The sequence below is a fragment of the Cebidichthys violaceus genome, unplaced genomic scaffold (assembly GCF_023349555.1).
Source record: "Cebidichthys violaceus isolate CVI_PGR_0920_01 unplaced genomic scaffold, fCebVio1.0.p SCAF_7, whole genome shotgun sequence".
Lineage (NCBI taxonomy): Eukaryota > Metazoa > Chordata > Actinopteri > Perciformes > Stichaeidae > Cebidichthys > Cebidichthys violaceus.
The window spans coordinates 4095211-4111790 of record NW_027176927.1 but is presented as its reverse complement, the minus strand read 5'-3'; the positions used below and the strand labels follow the sequence as shown (position 1 = coordinate 4111790).

Sequence of the window (16580 nt, the reverse complement as noted above, 5' to 3'; positions counted from 1 at the left end):
TAATAATCTGTGGTTGCTCCTCAGATTTTTTTCTTCTTCTTTTTAGATGTTTACCCCTTTACCACTTGGATGCATATTTATGTGCGCCGTGGGTGTACTCCATCAATTATTTGGGCCAGTATATTTCCAGATAAACAGTGTTTGTAAATCAATACATGCATGTAACTATTGCAGATTAAGAGATCGATCAATGGATCCACCCTAAACCCAACCAATGTTGTTTTTCTGGCGTCAATTATTCACACTAACTTTACACAACATCAGCCTGCTTCAACAAAGTTTTCCGTGTGCGTGTGTTTGGGACAGAAAAACAAGAGAAGAAAGCTTAAGGATGATTTGTTTAATTTACCGGTAATAACAAATACATTAATAATAATAAAAAATAACAATAATATTAATTATACAATAATGTTTTCTATCGATTCTTAATGTATTTGTTTTTAAATAAGTACAGAGAATAAATACAATAATACTGAAATACAGCCTAATATTTATAATTTATAGATTTTTTTCTGCAGCATTAAAAGTCGTTTTGGCTTCTTGTAGGCTAACTTTATCAGACATCCTCTCTCTTTGCTTCGGCATGTTGGCCTGAAACAGTTTGTTTCCTGTGTGTGAAGTTTCAGGCCAACGTGTTGAGCCCCTCTTCTCCAGTCTCGTCTTTGAGCTCAGGCCGTTTTAATTGGATTATTTCCCCTGGTTTTGTGCCGCTTCTCGCCGGCCGTCTCATCCGTCTCTTTGCTGTCAATACACGGTGGAAATATTTCCGACTTTAAATGGCATTTGGGGAAATTTCTCCTCACGTCACTCGCCCTCCCCTCCTTCATCCTTCACCTCTGCACGGCTGCCTTTGAACTCGTTAACCCGTCCAGATACATTTGCTATATTATCAGCGCGTTACGCTGCTGCTATTTATCACACTGTGCAGGCAGATATTATGAATATCTGTCCAGCCACTGATTTCTCTGCTCGATTTATTTACAGGGGTAATAATAATAACAAAATCATAATAATAATCGGTTGCATTATGTAGACTTGCTCTCATACAACAAGCAGTATACTATTTATTTCGTTTCAAAGTATTATTAATATATTATTATTATTGCTAATATTGTTATTATTATTATTATTATTATTATTATTATTATTATATCGAACAAATAACCTGGAATCAATAGTTTATTTCTCAAAGCATCCTGGTTTAAACTTGTAAGCACATTTTCCACTTGATATCTGATTCATAATTGTTTTGCAATTCAATTTGCTCCGATTATTGCTTTTGATTTCGCCTTTCAGAATCAAAAATACTTTTCTAATTCACTGCCGTTCACTTATTATTCACTCGCCGTCTATTACACAGAAATACATTATGAATATTGCTGTTTCTTTTTTATCCGTGTATCTATTATTTTGCTTTATTTTTTTTAAAGAACTGTAATTATTAACTTACAATAGATTCCTACTTCTTCCATGTTACCCGAGTTTTTTAGGTCCAATAAATGCCTTGAATCAAACTTACTTTCCGAGTTATGATCGTGGTTCTTTGTGAGGAATTAAGATTTTTGATGTAACCTCCATTCCTAATTCGTTTCTCTTTCTTTGTTTTTCCTTTTTTTTGGAAATGGACTATCGGTTTTCTTTTATTCATTAAGGCAGTCGACTTATGGGGGCTCTCACCTCTCCTCATCTCCATCTCATTCGGAAGAGAATCTTCTGACTGGTGCGAGAGGCGGGTTTTGATTTTTGATTTTTTTTTAAATGCTCTCATCCTTAATGTGTTGTCATCTGGAAAGCAATTTCGTATGATCAAAGTGCGGCTAGTTAGTGCGGTCAATATCCTTTCCAGCAAGCTTCTCCTATATCGATAACAAGACAGCAGAGCCTCTCGCAGAGCTGCATTCAGGGCCTCTGTACCCGCGCTGTGTGCCGATAAACCCGGGCGCACCCCGTGCGTAAAAGAAAAACCTATAACCTCGTATATGCTGAAGACTTCAATATAATACAGCAATATTATAAATCACTCTGGGGATTGTGTTTGTATATTGTAGAGGCATCAACTCAAGGAATGACTACCACTAAGTGCAATAAAGTGATTAATAAGTTCGCAAAAGACGCACAAGTTCAGTCATTATAGGGGTTTTATGATATTTCGTCATACTGATCGGGCATCTCCTCCTCCCTCTCGCTGTCTCCGTAACTGTATCACGGCAAAGAGTAAATAAGGTGATTGATCTGTGGTCGATGTGTCAGCAGCGGTCCTGCGGGAAAAAAACCGGCACAACTCCAGCCCCAGGATCGACTCCACTCAGCGGGACCGACGCGTCACCGGGTCCCACGGACTCGTCTTTTGTTTGTCCACAATGAGAATTTTTATTTCATATCTGTTTTGTTTTTTGTTTTTTTAGTGACGCCTTTGTGCAGTGCAACAGCGGCACTTTCTCTCGTCTCCTTCCTCCCGGGTTGGAACAACACGCGCAGCGGCGAACAAGCTCCACTCCGGTACCAGAGACGGCGATCGGGCTTCGGCCTCAGGTGCATCTCTGAGGCGGGCTGACGCGGAAGTCCAGGTGGGTGAACTTCCTCCTCAACCTGCCTGCTAATATCTGTCTTCTTTTTGCTTTCCTCACTGTTTTTTTTCTTCTTTTTCTTTTACACTTGCCTCATTTGTCTTTTAAAACCATGTTCATTAACTCTCAAAAAACTTGAGCTCAGGATGTTTTTTTTCAATGGGAGGAAGTCATGTGTTGTTGATTTAAAATTGAAGACCACAAGCCTGTCCATGTGGAGATAAAAAAAAATATGACACTTGCAGATGGAATGGAATATATTTTGTACTGCTCAATATGAAATATGTGAGACTCTCTCTCAAACTGTTATGAACAAAGACATTTTGGTTGTGATAAAATAGCTTCAGAAATTGACCGCTGCCAGATATTCTCTGTCAGATGCTTCGGAATCAGGATTTGTTTTTGTCTCTTTTTGGATACCCCCCTTTCTTGCATTTGAAAATGTGTCTACGGTGACGCAGCACAGACCTGTCTGTGAATAGTCAAAGTGTCCGATGCACCATGCAATCGCCCTCGGCCATTATGATCCCATGCAAGACGCTCCTCCAGCCACCCAATGTCTGAACGCTTCCTCCGGCTCCTCTGCTCCCTCCTAATCCTTCCTGTCTGATATGAGCCTCTTGGCGCACCTTCAAATTTGTGTTTCATTATTCATTATTCAACTTGCATTACTGTTTGGTTGTAGACACACTTCTACCTGTTACACTCCAAGCCTATAGGGCAATTGAAGGACTCCTCTGTATCTTTCTCACCATCTCCAAGCCCCCAGCCACCCCCCCCCCCCTCGCGTGGCCCCCTCATACCCCTGTCGTCTCTCGCTGCCACACCTGGTAACTACAAACTTGTACACAATAATAACAGCCAGATGTATCCATCTATCTCTCTATCTAGCCTGTCGGCAGTTAGTGGAGTGGCTGAGAGACTTGCAGGCGTGAAAGGTCAGTTAATCAATGGCGCACAATTTGACAAATCCCAGCGACTCTTATCATCCTCACGGGCGTTTAGGGCCGAGAGGAGGACCACCGAGATAAATGCTTAATCCTGACTGCACTGTGAGAGAGTGAGAGAGAGTGAGGACAGATACAGGAGCGCTGTGAAGCAGCGTGCTATGGTGGACATGCAAAGGGGCTGGGAGGTGGAGGGGGTCTTTGGAAGGAGTTGGCGAGTGGAGAGAAATGGGAGAAAGACGTGGAAGTGGCTCAAAGCACAACTGGAAGGTGAACAAATGTGCCCGCATTTGGAAATGACAGATTCCCCCTTTCACTGTCACAATAAGAGAAAAGGGACGACTTCATGGCTCTCAGATCATCGAATTCGCCCCAGGCTCGACAAGCCATGCACAAGCACATGCCTTCTGGGTTGACATAGAAATCCTGGTTCACTCTCAGTTATGGCTCTGCTGCTGTGTGTAAAGTTGAGAAAAACCCGAGGAAAACAAAGGTGTATGAGTGGTTGAATTCTCCTGTGGCATGTTAGCCCGCCTGCAGCAGTGTGCAACCAAGAGGAAAATGAGCTTTTGTCCAGAAGGCTGGCCGCTTTTTTCTCTCAGTTTTTTTTTAACTGCAGGGGTTTGGAAGGTGGCACAATTTCTTTGCCCTTATATCTTTAACAAGGATCACCCCAGACTGACATGGCGGCAGTTGTTTTGTATTGAACTCTAATGCACGTTTTATTTATTGTTGGGGTGTTATTGGCATTATTCTCATTTAGGTTCATGATCAAAATGGTCTCATTTTCACCCAAACTGATTTCTTGAATGTGTGTGCGGCCATGTGCGCTTTACGTACGTGTGCTTTTTTTTCACATGAGTGCGAGGGAGCTGCTTGAGCAATCACACAGACAGACGCTCATGTCCTTGATCTCCATCTCAATACAAGTTCAGTGTAATTCGATTGAGATTAGTTGCACTGGCATGACAGCAGATCCCTAGTATTGCCAAAGCACTTAGGAGGCAATGACAGGACCACATCGACGTGCTCTAACACATACACAACACCCTGCGACTGGCCAACCTTGTAGAGAGACAACAACTCAGAGAGAGAGAGAGTGAGACAGAGTGGGGAACGGAGAGACAGAGTGACAGCCAAGTCAAAGAGGTTTTGGCAAAATCTCAGGATGATGAAGTTAAAGAATGATAGAAAGTTGTCGAAAGAGTGCGAAAAGAAAAGGGGGAAAATGATGAAGGGACCCGGATGACGAGCAGAGCCGAAGCATGACAGAGTGCGTCCAAAAAGATGAAAGAATGATTGACTCGTAGGGAGAGTGACGGAGAGAGGAGAAAGAAGGACGGAGATGAAATGGAGGAAGGAGGAGGTGAAAGAGAGCGAGCAGGGAGAAAGGGCCGAGGACCGAAAAAAGAGAGGACAAAAGCTAAAGGCAGCAAGAGAGGATAAAATGTTTAGGAGTGATGTATGAGAAAAGCGGAGAGGAAGAGATTTACTAGAAGAGAGATTAAGTCAAGTTGTCCCCGGTCAGTCATTAATCCGATTTAAGAGCAATTAAGGTGAGACTGATTCCTTCCTAGAGAGAAAGAAATAGATGGAGAGGCTGAAAAGAGGGGGGAGAAAGAGAGGAGACAGCGAGGGAGAGAAGAAAAGAGTGATTGAAAGAGAAAAGTGGGAAAATAAAACAGGTTTCTGACCTCTGAATGCCGGTTAGTGGACAAATAATGGAAGCAAGGAAATATATACAGAAAACATGAGGACCTATTTCAAACTAGAGATGCTATAGTTTTACACAATTGTCATATTTTATTACATGCACAAGATATGACTTAAAATAAGTCAACCTACATGTGAAACAGTTGACGGTCAAAGAGAAGTTAAGGTGAAAGGTTAAAAAAATATGTATATTTCTTGAAATGGTTGCACACACGGTTTCGGTCGTGTTTTTCTAACAAACTGGTATCCTTTGAATAAAAGACGTTTCCCGGGAGATCAGGATCACACAGAAGTAACTCCTGACACTGTTAATGTGAAAGCAACCAACCAGGACCTCCAGTCTGCATGTTGGAGCTCTGCTACCTGTGAGATTATTCCTCCGAGAGCGGACCCAAGTTGTAAAGTTGAGTTTAAGGTGAAGGCACAGAGGCTGCTTCCCTCTCGTCAATGCGAAACAGAGAAGGGCAGAGAGGAGGGAAAAAAAAGAGAGTGAGGGACAAATAGAAGGCGAATCTCCTTTGAATGAAAATGGAAAAAAGCTCAGAAGCAATGAAGGTAGCTCCCCTCCTCCTCTTCCTCCTCTTCCTCCTCCTCCAACAAACCCCTCCAATCCCCGCTCGGTGTGCTCTGTTGTTCCAGATGTGTATCGCAGGTCTCAGGGTCGACAGAGGGGTCCCTCCACTGCTGTAGCATTTCTATGTCTATTGGGAGATGGTGGTCCCGATAGCTCGGCCGTCTGACACGTACACAACAGTACATAAATCAAACACACACATGCACGCACTCACTCCATTTATCTCCCACTCAAGCGGCGCGGTGATAGCAGCAAACTCTGCATAGACTCAGGGAGAGGGAGAGGTTGTGGTCAGTCTTGTTAAGTGGGAAAGTAATGGGGAGCTGTGAAAGGGTTACTTCTGTGTCTGCCATCTCTATTGTTGTGGCCTTCCCCCATGTTTGTGCCTCTTTTGTTTGATGTGTTTGAACAGTGTGTAGCACACTCGACTGCGTCCATAATTGCTGTTCCACATAACTGCGGGACAAGAGTGTGTTATTATGAAGCCTTGTTAAGGCAAAGAATGGAGCAAATTAAAAGCTGAGGTCATAGATTTTGTTTGTGCAAAATTTTAGGCATCTGATTGGAAAGGATTTTACATGATTTCATTCACTTACATCAAAGCTGAATACATCTGTTTTTGTATAAAAGAAGCTCACTATTATAGGGAAAATTACCGTACACACACCTTATTTTATTTCATTTTTTTTGTCCTGGCTCTTCTCTCCCATCAAGACTCTATTTTTCTGTGGTGCATCCATTGCAGTTTCTGCGTACCAATCTGTAGCCCATCACAAGTCCCAGATTGAGAGGCCATTTGGCTGCTGTTGACAGGAGGGAGCAGCTATTGACGGGGCCCTGCCGGGGAGGCGTGTCTCGGGCCCCACGTCCAAAGCGTTTGTGGCGTTTAATACACTGTAGCAGTGGTCTTCACAGCCCTCACACTGCATGCTACTGCCATAGGGATCAATATGCACTGGGTTAGAGAGAAATGGACCATCTGATGCACACTCAGAGAGGGGGATGAGGAAAAAAACGAGTGAGAGAGACAGAAACAGCAGGCAGGGTTGGGGTAGCGAGGGATTTAAAGGAAGAGGAGAAGAACGGGCTTGAAAGAGGGGAGATGGCGAGACCAAAAGGAGATGAAGAGAAGAGAGGAAATGATTAGAGGCACGGTTTAAAAGACATGGAGGCAGAGTGCTGCCCGGCACCGAGGTAGATGGCAAAGGAGAGAAAGTGGTCAGTGGTTGAAAGAGACATTCAGCTGGGAGAGAAAACAGATTGGAGTGAACGGCGATAGACACTGAAAAAGAGGAAGACTCTAGACACCGGGGAGGATACACACAGGAAAGGAAAGAAGACATAAGGGAAGAGAAGAGTGGGAGATAGGAAGGGAGAGGGGGGCGGTAGACGAAAGGAGGGGGGGGAGAAAAACAGAGCGAGAGAGAGAGGGGTGCAGGGGAAGGATGAGGAGGAAGGGAGGGGAGGGGGGTAAAATTTCCATCAGGTTTTCAATTGGGGCGGATCAATAGTGTATTAGAGCTCACCTTGACCCCGTCTCTCCCCCTTCTCCCCGGCCCAGCACACAGGCCAAGCTTCTCTCCCTCACAGCAGGGGACGGAGAGGGGGAGAGATTGCATTACGGCCTCCCTTTCTTGGACCAAAGTGGCAGAAAATGGCACAATAAAGGCGAGAGCGGATAGAAAGAAAGAGGAAAACTAAGTCGCGGCAGGCAGAGACGGAGAAAGTGGGAGACGAGGAGTAAGAGAGAGTGGAGCGAGCGGGAGGAGACACCAGCGGGTGATGTCGTGCTTGTTTGGACAGAGCTTTCTGAGAGAGGAAACCGGTTGGGTGCCAGGGTGTGTGTATGTAGACATGACTTGTTTGTATCACCACTACACTCAAAAGGACAGGTTAGAACCGAAATGTGTCGTCCACACACTAAAAAATGCTTTCTTACATACGTATTGTTTTTATAATCTTGATACACTCACAGAGACTGTATAAACTTGATAGTTAGTGCTCTGTATTGCAACACAGTGTCCTATGGGTTGTAATTCTGCTGTCTGCCGGGATCATCGCGTCCTCATGTACAGGCTGTCCTCATTCACTCTTTCTACGTATACCTATACGAAAAGCAATGCACTGTAATTGGTATAGAACCCACATAATAATGAGCCAGGACGTGCAGGGCTGCTGATAAGGAAGTCAGGTGATGTAGTATAAAGAGCGACATAGTCCGCCGCGCAAGGAGTGTTGGATGGATGCGTCAAACAAACACAAGAATTTCACCCAGGAGAACGCTGTTGGTTATTTTACAAACCTGGTCTCACCCCCATCTCATCAAATACCAACGCTTGGTCAGTACCCACGTCTCTCGCAATCACATGAGACGTTAAGTCAGTCAAGTTGATATCAATCCTGCTCTTTTCCTAAGCTACAGCTAAATGTTTTTTTTGCCTGAACTTTTTAAAAAGACATTATGCATGTAACAATTGAAAATTGACACGCTGTCACTGACGCATCCAAAACGGAGGTACCTAGAGCGTCATAGTTTGAAGCTCACTGACCGATGGACTCGCAGGGTGTTTTTTGATGAGTTGGGAGTGAGAATGTCGTTACCTAAATTAGGTACTTAACTAAAGCCACTTACGTAAATTATGCAACAAAAATATTTATTTTACATAACCCCAAACACAATCTTTTCCTAAACTTAACCAAGTAGATTTGTCGCCTAAAAAGGTTCTAGACTGCAGGTTCTTGTGCCGGCTCACTGATCGCTGGTGTATTCTGAGGTTTCACAGGATCATGAAATAGGGTTGGATATACTTACAGCTTATCAATACTTATCGTTAAACTTTTAGCACACATTTGCCTACACATCCAGCAGACCCAGAGATGCATGAGCATCACATTGGAATTATGTTTCTGGCCCCCCGATGAATCTCAGTCTACTGTTCACAGGACTTTTTGTTACATTTTGGTCTCCACCAGCGCCGGGAAAAAAATTATCTCTCTCTTTTCCCTGTGGGCTGGACTTCCTTTTCTAGCTACTGGTTCATGTTAGGAGGGTGCACTCACCTTATGCAAGCATAATAGATATTTGCTGATGATTTTGTTTAGGTGTCCATGAGAGATGAGGCTCAACCATGCAGTATTTTTGGGTCGGAGAAACACAAGAATGAGCTAAACCCTGCTGAAAGTGTTGGCTGTTGATCCTCTGTGGGTTTGACACAACACATTCACTTCACTGAAATAGCTTTCACAGTAATTAATTATTACACAGTAAAAAATTAAGTATCTTATTTTTTTTGTTATTTCTGTGACCTGCGATGAGAATAAGTTGCACACAAAGACTCAGACATGCAGACCCGTACACACACGCACACACACGTAAGGCTGGTAGGACACTCTCCATCACTGAGGACAGCAAGATGTGAGGCTGTTTGAGGAGGACAGAGGCAGGGGGCAGAGGGAGCGCGTTGATGGGGGGAGAGGTTGAATAAAAAAAATTGATCTGTGAATTTAGCATTTAGACACAGTTTATAAAGCGATATAGAGGGGAGGTACGGGAGCAGAGGGGACTGTGCGGGGGAGGACATTTAAGTTTACAATAGGTCAGCTCTACCTACTTGACTAACTGTAACCCTGACGTCCTGCCTTGCTGCGCCGTGCATATAATAAACACAACGCGATTCTCAACGATCCGTCTCTGGACGAGCGCGTGATTTAGTTGTTTAGACAGGAGCTTGTTTGTAAAAGCGCAGACCTACTAGCTGCACCATCCTCATCTCTTCCCCACATTTCCTAATGCTGTTTCTATTGTCACCCATCCACACTCCGGTGCACGCATGCACACGCCGAGACGCCCGACAACAACACACAAATGCACACAAATTGCCTACACGAGCGTGCGCACCCTATCTCTGACACACACACACACACACACACACACACACACACACACACACACACACACACACAAACCCTGTCCCACTCGCTGAGGGGGAGAAAAGGGAAGGGAAAAAAAGGAGAGAAAAAAGAAATCGATCGCCGGGGATAGCGGTGCGCGTCGGAGAATCGTATCTTGTCAAAATAATATATTACCCTCATCCCCGCCTGATCGATGCGGTGGATTAGGGACGGAGGGCTCCCTTTCTCCCCTCCTCTCTCTCCCTCTCTTCCTCCTCGGTGCTTGGTGCAGTTTAATATTTACCTCCGTGAAAGAGCGGCCGCGACGGCTCTCAGCCCTAATTGATTCCGACACATGGGGCTCTGTGCTCGGGCTGCGGATGAGAGAGGGAGGGCCGGCTGGAATGCAGAGGGAGAGAAGAGAAAGAAAGGAGAAGACGAGAGGAACGAAATGAAATGGAAGAAAGGAGGGTGGGAGAAGGGGTTGGAGGGTAAGACAACGGTGTAAACGGCAACATAGTGGGAAATTTGGTGAATGCATGTGCTTACTTTTCAAGGAGGGGTGAGACAAAATATGTCTATAAGGAAGGTGAAATAAGCTGCAGGAAGAAAGGAAAGAGGAAAAGTGAAAAGGCCAAGCTGAAGCATTCCGTTTAAAGAAGTGATGGATAAAGTTTACAGGGGTGACAGGGAGACATATTGAGAGATGAACCTATAAGGAAAACCATGGAGGTCAGAGGAAATATAGTTGGAAAGGTGTAAGATGGAAGTAGGAAAGCTTAGGGAGGAGAGGGATGGTGATGTACGCAGCAGGAGAGGGATGAATGGAAAGGATAGTGGAGAGGAAATGAATCAGGAAGAATGAGGGGAAATGGAGAGGAGTAGGTGGAAATGGGACAGCACGCGGAAACGGCTCCGGGAGAGCAGGAAGAGAAACGGGAGGGATGAGGGCCGAGGAGAGCAAATGAGAGGGGATTAAGAGAGCGACATGAAGATGGATAGAAACGGAGGAGTGAAACATGACGGGCGGAATGTAGAGCACCAATAAAAATGCGAGAACCGGGAGGAAAGAAATAGGGAGGGGGATGATGGAAAAAAAAGCCCGGCGCAGAGGTGACAGAATGATATCAGGTGGGATAGACAGAAAACAGGAGTGATAGCGCAGCGAGAGGCGGGAGGGTAGAGAGGGACCATATTTTCCGTTGAAGGAACTGGCCTGTCACGCTGTTCCGCCAGCGCAGAGCAGCTCTATAAAATACAGGGAGCAGGCGGGTCGTGTCGGGTGACTTATGTGTATATCTAGGCTTTGTCAATATTTCTTTCTGTCTTCCTTCCTCTGTGCTCTCCCCATTGCCTTCTCGCTCCCGTGCTCTCTTTTTCCAACTCCAATTGTGCTTCCACTCCCTCTGTCTGTGTGTGTGTGTGTGTGTGTGTGTGTGTGTGTGTGTGTGTGTGTGTGTTTGTCCCACTTAAGTACTCACTTCTTCTTCACAGCAGCCTTGTCCATCTTTGTTTCGTCTTTCCTCTATCCAGTGGGTGCAGCTAAACAGAAGGTATAAGTTTTGGAAGTCGTCTGCACCTTTTTGAGCGTTGGCTTGCAAGGGAAACACGACTGTGGCACAAGGACTCGAGGGCTTGGCAGCAGGCTTATATCCCCCACTGAGTCTCCATTATGATACAATACAGGCAGCACGATGAGCCTTGCAGTTAAATTGACATTATTGACATTGCGCCAACGCAAATATTCTCATTGATGTTCGTATCAAAGTCTGTCTCTAACCCCAAAACCAAGCAGACAGCCACTGGTGTTTCACACCTATCACACCTACATGGTCCCTGTTTTCCAGTTTCTATTCTGCATGAACACACGCATGAATGAATGCATGTGTTTGTGTACATCTCTCTGTATTCGTATACTCCTCTAGTCAGTCTTTGCCCCGATACAGGAGCACCGGGTGGTAGGCTGATTTATTCATGTGGTCCCAGGGAGGATTGCACCTCCTCTTCCTCATTTGGCATGGTTTAGTATCCTGAGCACAGGCCTGCGGAGACCCGGGTCCATGGGGGGGCCAGACATCCTGCAGATACACTGCCCCGGTCTACAACTGGTGGACACTCACAAATTACTTCGCTCTACATTTCATGTATATTCATCAAGAAAACACATCAAAACTTCTCAGAGCAGTTCAGTTTGGCCAAACGTGAAGTTGCTGCAATGTTGCATAGATTTTAGTTTGGCGGATGCCTTGACCAGACTTTCAAGACCCGTTCAAGTCCAGGTGAGACCATGTCTTGAAATTTGTATTAAGAGAGAAAAAACAAAAGGTTTACACTGGAATTAAGTATTAAACTACAGCAGTGTCTGTGATATGGATCTATTTTGAGCTGCCATCGTGAGTCCATGACAACCGAGTGTCTCTATGGAAATGGAGAGAGGCAAAGAAAATACAGGACATAGAAGTTGCACAAATGAAACCAAACTTATTTACAGAACAAGCTGAAAATTCCCAATCCATCTCCATGACTTCCTTTGTCTCTGATCTATTTTTTTTTTTTTCCTCCTTCTCCCTTCTCTCTGTCGCTGCGTCTGTTCTTTATTTACACCTCTCCCCGTCTCTGCAGTGGCTCAGGGAGCGGTAACAGAAGTGTCACTTGTCATTATTGGTCTAATTCAGTAATCCGTCATCGTGCACTCACTGTATGCAGCGCATTATATGCCGGCACAGCAGGTGTACTACGCACTGAGGTGGAGATTCGATTTGACACGCACACACAGGCGAGAGGGTCGACGGGGGCCGGGGCAGACGGGCACTGTGTGTGTGTGTGTGTGTGTGTGTGTGTGTGTGTGTGTGTGTGTCTGTGTGTGTCTGTGTGTGTCTGTGTGTGTGTGTAAAAGAGAGTGGGAGATGGAAACACAGATAGAAAGATGGAGAGATTGAATTTGTGTGCGTGTGTGTGTGATCATGCTAGTCTGTGTGTGTGTGTGTGTGTGTGTGTGTGTGTGTGTGTGTGTGTGTGTGTGTGTGTGTGTGTGTTTGTGTGTGTGTGCTCATGTGTGTGCTCATATGACTTCCAAGAGGTCTGTGTAATAGGAAGAGACAGACAGCATTAAAAGACATTAGAAATCGTAGTAAATATGGAAACAGATGAGAGAGAGCCAGAAGTGATTCTTAAAAAAGCATGTTCTTTTTGAACAGCAGATTATCACGAAGGCTTTATATCCATTCATTAACAATCTGTGCTTGTGGAACTGGGATGTTCCTGTGTCTTATTTGTGAAATTATACTTTCTGGCACATCCCAGTAGTTTATTTTCTTTTAGCCTCACACTGAACAGCCTGTCTACTTCTTTGGCCACATTTAATCATTATTTTCCTGGCATTTCTGCCTTTTTTTGACAGCTAGAGAGAACAGAGGACGCAATGCCCCATTCAATGGGGACATTGTGTTTTTGTGGTCAGCATCTTAAACCCTTAAGCCACTTAACCCACATTTAATTTTTAGATCATATGGAGACAGTAATAATGATGGACTAAAGGGAAAGTAATCGACACCAATAAGGGATGTAACAGGAGGTTTCACTGGCCATGTGTTAGCCAAGGCTTCTGTCTATTCTCTCATCAGTCTACAAAAACAATGCAAATCTGTGACGGTTTTCGTCGCACAGTAGGGAAATAAATCCATAAACAGATGTCCAAGCATAAAGTCTCTAGATCTTTGGTGGGCCTCTTGCCAGAGTGTTAACTTCTGCACTCTGTTGTAAAATGATGGATCTCATAGGGTTATGTAGAAGCTCCATCATGGGCCCATCAAACCCAAAGTTTGTGACTAGATGTGAGATTACAAAGGATTAAATGACTAAACCATAAGAATCTATGAGAAATTGTCAAGTGCAGGTTCAAATTGGAGGCGGGGAGTTTAGGTACGATGTTGCTGTGGTTCAGGACTTGGTAGGAATGCAGAAGGTTTGGATCCATAAGATTGATCCCTGAAGGCAGTATTTCATCTACTTCTGTCTCTGTTTGTTTGTGCTCAACAAGGAAATAATTCCCTGTCTACCATAGATATCTGGTTATGCTGTTATATTTGCATTACTGCACACCAGCAAGATTCTTGCACTGAGCGCGCTGTTTTGTAAAGTCTACGGTTCAACCACTCCAGCTCACTTGGTGCTGTGATTTTAGGTCCATTCTACTTTTGGCGCCAAAAGTTCAATGTCGCTACGGGTAACAGGCCTGTATCAAGGACATCAATATGACTTTATTTAAAATATTATTGAGGTTAAACAATATGGTTTATACTGAGTCCTAATTAACTGTCTTGATGTCACCATTGTTTGTTCCATTTGAAGGCATTTTGTCGCACAAATGCTTTCTGTGTGGCTGCTGTATGACAACAATTAATCATAATGCATGTCTGGGAAATCGGAGACACAGGCTTGTAGTTTGTCCTCCATTATTGATGGCACCTTCGAGCTTCCGCAGTCACTGGCTGCACTGCTCTCTCAAAGGTCAACGTTCGGTACGTTCGCCGTTCAACAAAGCTGAATGTTTCCCACATGTCACACAATATTGATTGCATACATTGTGGTAGGGTGATCCCCAGTTAAAAAAATAAATGGATCAATTGAAAACGATTACAAAGCAAAAACATTTTTATGCAATAATGTCATAATCTCACCTCCCCCCAGGGTCCTGGGTGGCGTCAGCTGCACTGCACTCTCAGTAGGATAGGTTTTTTTGTCTGAACCAGAGTGAGAGGGATGGGGTTTAAGGTTTGTGATGTTGGGGCTTCCCATTCTCTCTTTATCAATGGCAATTTGTATGTGAGGGCTCCCCTCTGTCGTCCCAGTGGGCACGGAGGATTTCATCACGGTCTTAACCCCCACAAGGCTACAAATCCGGTTACCACTGTAAGTGTTTTAAACTGTTTAAACTATCAAAATGCTCCACGCTGAGTCCCAGGTCGCGTTCGAGTCCCGCCCAGACCACACTGAACCATATGAGTCTAACTGCATTTACTTGACTTTCTTTCTCTTATTTTATTTTTGCTTCATACAACACCTGCACATTTCCACCGCTTCATCAAACTCCTGCTCTAAGCCGACTCCGAGGGGATTCAGTACTATTGGTTTGTGATAGTCTCAAGTTTTTACTCCTGGTTTTATTGATTCATTTTCATCGTTCCTTTTTTCATTAACAAGAAGTTAGCAAAATATAAGACACTTTTATGTGATTTGACTATCCTCCAACTTTTTATCTTTGGAATTTTACAATAGAATCACTTTGTGTAGAATCCCTTGAATGAGTGCTACTGTATTATAACCTAAAATTATTATATTATTGCAATTTTCATAATTATCATTACAAACACAACTAAACTAAAGGCTAACTCCTGAGGGGGTAATTCTCCCATATCTGTAATAAAAACTACATGGAGATTTAGTGCAAACGACTAATACTCTCAAGAAAATGTTTCAAAGTTCAAATGAGAGTGAGGGCCAATTATTTCAAGAAGACACAGTGAAATTATTTAATGAGCGGAGCCTTCAGCCAAATTCCATAAGAGACAACTTTACTGTAAACATACATCTTTGCTCATTTCAAAATAGTCGAAGACGCTAATTCATCACGCCATCTTTGCACTTTAGCCCCCATCCTCCAAAACGCTATTTTCTTAAACATCGCGATAACTCAGCTCGCCCTCATTAAACCTTTCAGTCAGTTCTCAGAGAAAGTTATGTATCTGATGGGTTAGAGGAGGTTTTTGTTCTTGTATTAATCAACTTAAGTCCGACTTGACACTTTAAAATGGAATAACCTGTAGGCTAATTAGTAGCGTATTACGTTAATTAATAATAACGCTGAAACTGGATGCATTTGCGCACCAACAAAACTGAGGTTGGTCGAACTTGAAAGACAACGACGATTATAGCTCCTCATTTGAATGTGTATTGTGCTCAAAACTGCGCAAAGTGCAGACTTTTCAGTCTCCTTCCTCCGTGCGGTCTCATTACTTGCTGCACAGCCCACTTGTCCCTTGCTGGATCCCTCTTCCTACACACAAGGACAAACAAAAAGTGAGTCACAGTCTAAAAAGCAGTGACCTAATTTTGTTGCCTTTGCCTAACATAAATAATAATATCGAGATGTTCAGCTCACAGAAACATTGGGTCACTAATTGATTCCCCCGCCCTCCGAAAGAGACTAAAACGGATTGATTGTATCTATCGCGGTTGGTTGCCTGATGATGATCACCGACTGGAGGTTTATTTTCCATTATATGATCAGAGGCAGTCAATACCGCTCAATAACCCTCCTCCTCTCTCATCTCCTCCCTCCGTCAGTGCCATAATGTGTCCACCCTAAACAACCTATATCGGCCTATAAAGATTATAATATTTCACATGGATTGTCCTAACATATCCTATCGAGCTTATTTGTGCTGTAGCGTCCTAAAAAAATGATGAGCCTGTAATTATGCGGTTAAGAAGGGGGAGAGGAGGAGGTGTTGAGGGGAGGGAAAGAATGAACAAAGTTTTTTTTTCTTCTTAAAGGGGGGGGGGGGGGGGGGGGTGTAAGAGGCAGAAGTTGAGGAGGGAAGTAAGGAAGGAACGTGTTTGAATTATTACCCTGTATATGCCTGAGTGGACATGAGACAGAGAGGGGGGGGGGGGGGAGGGGCGATATGGCGAGTTGTTGAAGTAAAGATGAGAGTTGAGCCCGAAGGTGGGGATGAGGGAGAGAGAGAGAAAGAGATGGAGAGGGGAGGGCCGATGATGAATGGATGGAGAACAGGGATGAGAGACGGAGCAGCATGAAAGAGTATACGGTGCGCGGTCCCGCTCCGAGGATGATGAAACGTTAATTAAAGTAAACGAGCTACCTGA

General features: G+C 44.1%; 1 protein-coding gene across 1 annotated transcript in view; it reads left to right on the top strand.

Annotated features, from left to right (window-relative positions):
* The first annotated feature begins 2437 nt into the window (after positions 1-2437).
* erfl1 (Ets2 repressor factor like 1) overlaps positions 2438-16580 on the top strand; it is a 36195-nt gene continuing 22052 nt past the window's right edge. Inside the window, exon 1 of the mRNA XM_068735936.1 lies at positions 2438-2567. The gene's annotated coding sequence lies outside the window, so the exon portion shown is untranslated. The remainder of the gene's footprint in view (positions 2568-16580) is intronic.